The 9,673-nt window shown below is 36.6% G+C and overlaps 1 protein-coding gene across 2 annotated transcripts in view; it reads left to right on the top strand.

The window, feature by feature from the left end:
- The window catches only part of LOC144968620 (uncharacterized), a 366,960-nt gene that overhangs the window by 57,530 nt on the left and 299,757 nt on the right, over positions 1-9,673 (top strand). The window lies entirely within an intron of this gene.

Genomic DNA, 9,673 nt, shown 5'->3' with positions numbered 1-9,673 from the left:
TTTTTGGGGGGGGTATGCTTTTCTTTTATTGTTGATGTTATTCTTGCGATCCCAATGAAAGGGATCTAATATTAGTTCTGTTTACTCTAGTATGACGACCGAATAAATTTTGTTTGTTTGCTCCTCCTCAGATCCCTATTCCGCGATCCATTAAATTCCATTACTTTAGCACTGTAAAGCTTTATATTGATTATTTACACATCCATGCGTGCGTATAATTGCTAATTTGACATTGTGTTTTCTATTCTTCTGCCCAGCATGAATGTGTGCTTAGTTTGATGGGGAAATGCATTAACACATTTCATTCATTTCTTTCAAATTACAGGGTTTACAGAATAAATGACCTAGAAAAGAAAATACCTTTTGATCCTATATTTTCATGCTCCTGCATGTTTCATTATCATTGATATTTATTAAAGACCCGCTCAGTTCTAAAAGAACTTAAGTCACATTTCTATGGTTTTTCAGTTCATTGATGATTAATCAGCTTACTTCACTCAACAATTATTTTATGACTTACTTACTGACTTAAGGCCTTTCGCTTCCTAATCATACGATCGGGACGCGTCGGCTGCCTCTCTAATCATCTGTGTCATTTCCTTCCACAGTTCACGGTCTTTTGCTGTGGATGCTAAGTTCATAAGGTCTTCCTTTGATTTTAATTCTTTGTTATTTTGAAGGCGTTTTAGGTCTCGATTGAGGACATTATAATTGACGTGGGTGGTCTACCTTGATATTTCTTGTGTCCAGATGGGGTGAAAAACGTATTCATGGCTTTATTAGCTGGTATATTTTCATCTCTTCTGAGTATATGCCCAAGAAGCCGCCATCTTGCCTCCAGGATTTGAATGGATAAGGGTCTTTCATTACATTTTTCATACAGTATTTTATTGCTTATTTTTGTGGGGTATCGTATATTCAGGACTCTTCTCAGTTGTTTTCTATGGAATCTGTCTAATCTTTGCTCTTTGCTAGGGCTCCAGTCAGTGCCCATGTTCCGCAGTTGTATATAAGCACGGATTTTACAAGGATTGTGTATAATTTGATTTTAGTATTTAATTTAATTTTATCTTTTCTAATCCATATATGTAGTAATTTATTCAATGCAGCCGTCGATAAACTTTTTCTTCTCTCTACATCTTCCTTATAAACATAATTTGCGTCACCATTACTACAATTTAATTTTTGTGCACTCTCAACAGTTGAAGGTTCTTAATAGCTTAGTTTGTAGAGCACTCGCTTCACACACAAAGGGGCCGAGTTCGATCCCAGCTGAAGTCAGATTTTTTTTTCCTGACACCCTTCTCCCCTGCACACTCAGAAATGATTGGTTAGCTAGGGCTCTTATATCTGGCGTCCTGTCCTAAGGGTAGCAAGTGTAGCAAGCAATTTTTATTGCCCTATCACACTAAAGAAACCGCATGAACTCCAGCTCCATGGGCCTCATAGCTCAGATGGACTACCATAGCTGAATCTCAACTTTAACACCTATTTTCACACAACTAAATTTCTATGACTTGAGTAACATTAGCAAAAGACTTTAATTTAATTGTCTATAATTTTGTCAAGCGCTTTCCATTCATTGACGATTGTTGTGTGTACAAATACTGATTCAAACCAAATCAGTTTTCATCTTGACATAGATGTTGCCCACTACCCCAAAACGGTGTTATGCAAGAATGAACCATATTCTGAACATTTAATTTTAACCCCCCAACTTACCAACAGCAGGAAATCATCAGAAGGAAAGCGTCACATTTGTTACGAAACAACCAATATATATATATATATTGGAACTCTCTCCCATCACACGTGAGATGCTCGGATTCGTTGAAAACTTTCAAGTCTCGCTTAAAGTTTTATCTTTTTACGTCATAATGAGACAATACTGGACGTCTATTATTATAATATTCTGTTATTGTTAAATTGAATTCGTATCACTTTTCCATCAAATTTGTCTTACTCTAATATGTTTTGTTTTATATCACGGTAAAGCCTAAGAGCCTGTGAAAACAGGGTAAAGCACAATATAAATGCCATTATATATATATATATATATATATATATATGTGTGTGTGTGTGTGTGTGTGTGTGTGTGTTGGGTTTTTTGTTTGTTTTTGTTTTTGTTTTGTTTTGTTTTTTGTTGGTTTTTTTTTTTACTGAGAACTTTTCTTACATCATCAAGATATTTCAATTTGACTTCTTATAACTATCAGAACATTGTACTTTATTGTAAAGATTGCGTTTGTTTGTTTATTTAAATTTCGGAACAAAATGTTATATAACGTTTTTGCTCTTAATATTGAGCACACACAAAAATCGTTGTATTGGATGGTAGGAATTGTTTGATAAAAATCGTGAAATTGGTTGGTTGGGAGAAAGTAGAGTTGAATCAATATCGAAAGATGGATATAACCAAAAATTGAGACATAAAACCTGAGATTTAATATAGCGCAATATCCACTAAACTTACTCAAAGCGCTGTACAAGAGGTCCCTGGCTAATAGCAACACTTTACATATAATACGAGACACGACTTGGCCCCTATAAGATGATATTACAATTTTTCTCCGACAGAAATAAAGCTGTTGATGACCAGGTACTCAATTTACATCAGAGTACGTGAGAGAATGTGAGTAAAGAGCCTTTTCCGAGGACTCAATGGGAGCGATCTATATTCATGTTTTCGTCCAACCAGGTCATCAATCACATGATTTGTTGCTGTGCAACGATTGGATATAACTTAACACATGTAAACACGATGCTTTGTTTATGAAAGTTGTAAACATACGCATGTTTCAAGCTGTTAAAATGACCAATCGTGAAGTTAGATATTTCAAAAGCTGTGAATACTTTTCACTATGTGGGTCACTTTTAGCACATTTTGCATGTGACCAATGACCTCGAGCACATGGAAAGTTAATATAGATCATGCCCATTATGCGCCGCCCAGAGCGGTATCCGAAACTAAGACCTTCCGATCCGAAGGCGAGTGTCATACCACAAGACCCCATAGCCGCTTTGAAGTAGTTTGGTAAACAACATGCTTTCCTTTGAATGGGGTAGATGAATTCAAATTAAATTATCGTTTAATAATTTAGATGCAGAAGTCGATTTTCAAGATCGAGTTGACTCCTACATAATAATCGATTGAGAAGGCGGGTAACGGGTACACATCAAGTAATTGTTGAATTGATGTGGATGATAATTATCTTCGCGGATTGTCTATCCTATTATTATACGCCCTCACGTTGGGGAAGATCCATCATTATTTGTATTCAACAAGCTAGACTTACAATAAAGATGCTTACATCTACACGCGTCGAAATAATGCCTAACTTGTTTATTTTAGATAGGTGAAATATAGCTGATTCTTTATAAAATATACTAAGTAAAGAATAGATAAATAAAAGTAAATAATCAAACGTATTTAATGTCGCGGATGTCCCAGGTTTGAGAATTTTTGACAAGATGAAGGTCATTTTTATCGATCGATATGTGTAGGAGGGGTTTTTTCTAAGAAAAAAAAATTCAATTTATGTGTTGTTTTTTTAACCTCCAGGGTACGGCAGTATTCATGCTATGCGTTTAGGTGAACTACTCACAACATCCGCCAGCCGGATTTACGTACCAACACACCAAACTGTGTGCAACTTTGAGAATTTATAGCCTGCATGATATGATAGTGAGAACTAATCACCAACATGGCTGTCTAAAAACAATAACAAATTCGTTCCTTTTGTAGAGTTACAGGGTAAAGATAGTAATATTTTGTTAGAGACTGTAAGAGTTTTAGTACCATAAAAGCGATTTACAAACGACCAGAACTATATGATATGGACAGTTGTTCACTTGTCTTCTGGATAATAAATTAATGAAGAAAATGACCATATAACTATACAGATTTTTTTTTTAAGTTAAGAGAATTTTTTAGCCAAAAATTCTCAAACAACTGAATGATACCACGGTTGAAGCTAACGAATGAATGAATAAATGATTATAATGATGACATGAAATTTTATATTTTCTCACCGGCGTTTCGGGGTCATCTCATTGTTATCGACCAAATTCATGATAATGAAAAACAGCTTAAGGACAGAGAGGGACTGAAGGAGAGAAGAAGGGTGGGGGGAGGGGGGGAGGGGGGCGGGGGTGGGGGGGGGAGGGAGGATGGCATCATTTTCCCCTTATAATCCCTAAATAGGAGGGTTTTTGTCACTGTCATAAGGGCTTTGTCACGGTGTCGGTTAATATTCTCCATTTTAGCCTCTTATTAACAGTAAAGCTCTCAAGAATGAGATTTTTGTTTCCTTAAAGACGTTTTATTTTTCGTCTTTTTTTTTTTTTTTGTCATCTCACATCCTTTTATCTGTCCTTTTTCTTCTTCTATTTTCTGCCACTCGTCTGTCCCCCCCCCCCCCCCCCCCCCCCCCCCCCGCCCCTCCTCCCTCTCCTCTCTCTCTCTCTCTCTCTCTCTCTCTCTCTCTCTCTCTCTCTCTCTCTCTCTCTCTCTCTCTCTCTTCTGTGTCTGTATGTGTATTTTTGTTCTTTCTCTTACACCCCCCTCTCTTTCTTTATATCTTTCTTTCTCTCATTCTGTCTCCCTATATATTATCATGTTATGATGCAAAAAATATATATATATATATATATATATATATATATATATATATATATATATCTTCTTCTTCTTCTAGGTTCCATGCCTGGTCCAGGCTTCGGATACTGCATGAATTATCTCTCTCCATTCCTCCCTGTCTCTTGCTTTTTCAAACAGCTCTTGGATTGTTAGGTTGGTGAAGCCCTTCAGTTGGTCTATGAGTGTTTTTCTTTGTCTCCCCCGGGCGCGTTTACCAGGTATTTTTCCACAACTTGCCAGGTATTCATTCTTATCTTTCCTTACTATGTGTCCGAAAAAGGATAGTTGTCGATCCACTATTAAGGGCATTAGTTTCCTTTGTTGGTATGTTTGTTTTAGCACTTCTTCGTTCGTTTTGTGTGCGGTATACGATATTCTCTGCATCCTTCTCAAGCACCACATTTCAAAAGCTTCAATGTTCTTTTGTTTTCTGCATTTGTAGTCCAGCTTTCGCATCCGTAGAACAAGATTGGCCACACATAGCACTTCAAGACTCGGAATCTAATCCCGAACGACATCTGTTTGTTTTTCAAAATGTTTCCCAGGTCCATGAAGGCCTGTTTGGCTTGAGTTATTCTTGCTCGTATGTCTCGGTTACATCTTCCATCTGTTGTCACCATTGAACCTAGGTATTTAAAACTTTCTACGTTGGTAAGCTGCTCGCCGTGAATCGTTATATTGCAGGTGTTGTTGTTTTCGGGGTTTTTCTGTATTACCATGCATTCTGTTTTGGTGATATTCACTTCCATTCCCTTGGCTTCACTATCTACTACCACTTTGTCAACAATCTTTTGAAGTTGGATTTCTGATGTTGCAATGAGTACCGTATCGTCTGCGTATCTTATATTATTTATGTTGTGACCTCCTACTTTTATTCCCTCCATATTATTTATGCCCCTCATGATTGTTTCTTGGTATAGATTAAACAGATCTGGTGAGGCAACACACCCTTGACGGACTCCTTTCTTAATAGGAATGGAATTTCCTGTAGAGTTTCCGATTTTGATAGATGCCTGCTGGGTGTAGTATAATGCTTGCATGAGTCTGAGGTCTTTCTCATCAGCGCCAATGGAGTGCAGTTGTTTTAGTATTTCTTCGTGGCGTACTCTATCAAAAGCTTTTTTGTAGTCGACAAAACAGAGGTATAGTGGGGTCTGAACCTGTATAGCTCTTTCACTTAAAACACGGAGGAGGTATATTGCGTTCCTTGTCCCTCTGTCAGGTTGGAATCCATATTGTTCTTCTGCGATTTCGGGGTTAATCTTATTCCTTAGCCTGTTGATAATTATACGCAACAGTATTTTGTTGATGTGACTTATTAAACTTATAGTTCTAAAATTTTCGCATCTGACTGCACCTGCTTTCTTTGGTATTGCTATGAAAATAGAGTTATAGAGATCTTCTGGAATTTTCCCAGTATTGTATATATTGTTGAATAATATGTGAAGTTCATCAATTGCTAGATCTCCTAGGCTTTTTAATACCTCTACAGATATTTCATCAGGGCCTGTTGCTTTACCATCCTTCATTCGTTCCATGGCATGTTCAATTTCACTTTTGGTGATGTTTGGTCCGCTTAATGGTTCTTTGAATTTCAGTGGTGGTTCATTTCTATTTGGATCATTGTACAGTTCGCCTATGTATTCTACCCATCGGCTTTCTATATGTTGTTCTTCAAATAGCAGTTCCCCTTGTTTGTTTTGGATACAACTTCCTGCTGCTTTGCTTTTCCTTTTCCCTGATAGTTCTTTTATTCTTTGGTGAGCTTGTTGGGGGTTGGGTTTGTATTCTCTTTCGATTTCGCAGCATTTCCAGTCTAGATAGTTCTCGTGTGCCTCGAAGCATTTGGATTTAATGTGGTTGTTCAATGTTTGGTATTCTGCAGACCCTCTGTTGCATTTTCGTCTTTCTTCAAATAGGTTTAGAATTTCATTTGTCATCCATTCCTTTTTGCTGTTTGTTTGAGCTATTGGTAAATGCTTTTCTGTAGTTGCTTTGACACACTTTTGGAATATATCAAATTGTTTTTCACATTTTTCGTTATCAGGTTCACTTTGGCTTTGTATCATGAGTGCATTTTCAAATTCTTCTCTCATTTTTGTTTGTATGCCATTGTCTTTGCATAACCTGTAATCCCTCTTTATTCTACCAGCTGTTCTCTGAATAGCTTTAAACTTTATCCTTACTGTACAAACAACTGGGGCATGGTCACTGTCTGCATCGGCGCCTGGGTAGGTTTTGCAATTTAATATGCCATTTCTGAATCTTGATGATACTGCTATAAAGTCTATCTGGTTCCTTGCTCTGTCCCCTGGTGATTGCCATGTCCAGGTTCTTCTTGGGTGTTGTTGAAACCAGGTGTTTGAAATCATTAATTTATTTGTTCTACACCAATCTGCCCAGATGTTTCCTCGTTCATTTCTGTCTCCGAGTCCATGTGGTCCGATTATGTCACCATCTCTGCCTCTGCCAATCTTAGCATTTAGGTCCCCCATTACCATAAGGACTTCTTGTGATTTACACATTCGTTTTGCTTTGTCTAGTGAATGGTAAAACTCTGTCATATCTGCATCTGTCGCCTCTTCTGTTGGTGCATAAACTTGAATAATATTGGTGTCAACTACAGGTCCTCTTAGCTTAACCAGCAAAACTCTGTCTGAGATTGCTACGTGCCCTTTGTAAAATTTGGTTGATTTTTGGTCTAAGATCATCCCTACTCCTTTTTGGAAAGAGGTTCCACCACTCCATATGATCTTATATGTCATGTTGTTTTCTTGTTTTGACATGGTTCCCTGCTCTTTCCATCTCATCTCTGCCAGGCCAAGAATATTTATTTGGAGCCGTTTCATTTCTTTTAGAATGTTGTTTAGTTTTCCTTTTTGGGCACAGGTCCTGACATTCCATGTCCCAATGTTGGTTTTGTCACATTTGTTAAATTTATTTCGCCTAGTAACTGGCTGACGGTTCGGTGTGACCTGACGACCATCACGCTCCCAACCGAGCGAGGCAGCAGTCTTCCGTGAAAACATGCTCCCCTTTACGCTGTCACCGTTTAACTTTTTGGACTTATTCATGCAGTTAACTCGGCAAAGTTACAAGAATGGTTTGCCATTGCCTATTCTTGTCGCCCTCTGCAGTTGGCCAGCTTGACCTGTTACCGTTCGACACCACGAGGAGGTTGCAGTAGGGCTTGATGATGATCTATCTTTGCAGACTTGGCATCATCCATTTGTCGAACAATATATATATATATATATAATATATATATATATATATATATATATATATATATATATATATATATATTTAATATATATATATATATATATATATATATATAGAGAGAGAGAGAGAGAGAGAGAGAGAGAGAGAGAAATAAATGAATAGAATAGGTGGACAGATAGATAGATAGATAGATCGATAGATAGATAGATAGATAGATAGATAGATAGATAGATAGATAGATAGATAGATAGATAGATAGATAGACATATAGATAGATAGATAGATAGATAGATAGATAGATAGATAGATAGATAGATAGATAGATAGATAGATAGATAGATAGATAGATAGATAGATAGATAGATAGATAGATTGGTAGATAGATAGATAGATAGATAGATAGATAGATAGATAGATAGATAGATAGATAGATGGGTTGATGGGTAGATAGGTAGGTAGATAGATAGATAGATAGATAGATAGATAGATAGATAGATAGATTGATATATAGATAGATAGATAGATAGATTGGTAGACAGATAGATAGATAGATAGATAGATGGGTAGATGGGTAGATAGGTAGGTAGATAGATAGATAGATAGATAGATAGAAAGATAGATTGATATATAGATAGATAGATAGATAGATAAATAGATAGATAGATAGATAGATAGATAGATAGATAGATAGATAGATAGATAGAAAGATAGATTGATATATAGATAGATAGATAGATAGATTGGTAGATAGATAGATAGATAGATAAATAGATAGATGGGTAGATGGGTAGATAGGTAGGTAGATAGATTAAATTGATAGGTCCAAAGCATAAAATTGTCATTCTGGTCGTGACGATGGCGTCAGACACGGATAGACACACCCATCGGCGTCAGGGCACAGATGTACAATAAGAGACTACATTTGAGACTACATTTCTTGTCTAATGAAAAGATGAAATTCGATTAAGTTATCCGTGATCTATGAATGCATTACTTACTCATCCATCTCGACCCCATGATTCTTTAGACACGAATATGGCTTTTTGATGCTCTGTGTTGAGACAAAACACTCACTTGACCTGCCCGCCAGCTGAATCGTACCAACACGCAAAGATAATATGTGCAACCTTTAACGTTTATAGCTTTTAGAGTACTAATCACACAACTGGCGGTTCAAAAAAAAAAATTCCTAAGAGATAAGTGACGTCAAATTCATTCATTTTATAAATAGTATGAAGTTGACGTCACACAGGTCTTTGTTATTGTTTTTTTTTTTTTTTTTTTTTGCCATCCGCGTTTATGAGTAATTATCGCTAAACTGTATTAACCAGACTATAAACGTTTAAGGTTACACATAGTTTTGTGTGTTGGTCACGTTATATTCCCGGATGGCAAAGTTGTGAGCTTCTTAGCCAACGCACACTATAAGAATTGGCAGCAAAACTAAAGGAAACAACTGCGTTTTTACAATTGCCGTGAAGGATTATATCGGGTCACCTCCCCTATATTGAAATTTTAACATTGTGATCAACTTATTACACTCTGAATGGTCGAGCTTTGCCCAGTTACTAAACGGTGAATTGGAAACACTCTGGTGTTTCACGAATTATGTGTTTTATATAGAAATGTTTATCACAGTGATGATCGTGAATGATTTGTTTATTCTTATTTAATTCAAATTATAAATGCAAAATGGAGCATAATATCATTTTCATATCTTCGACCTCGTCCTTTCGTTTTTAACAATTTTTTATTATGTTGCGGAGACAACCTAACAGCAGAAATGTGTACTCGTGTGAGGAATATCTG

This window comes from Berghia stephanieae, chromosome 3 (genome assembly GCF_034508935.2).
Source record: "Berghia stephanieae isolate SIO BIC M18660-M18661 chromosome 3, UCSD_Bste_1.3, whole genome shotgun sequence".
Lineage (NCBI taxonomy): Eukaryota > Metazoa > Mollusca > Gastropoda > Nudibranchia > Aeolidiidae > Berghia > Berghia stephanieae.
Note: the sequence above shows the minus strand (reverse complement) of the source record. Positions and strands in the feature narration are given on the sequence as shown.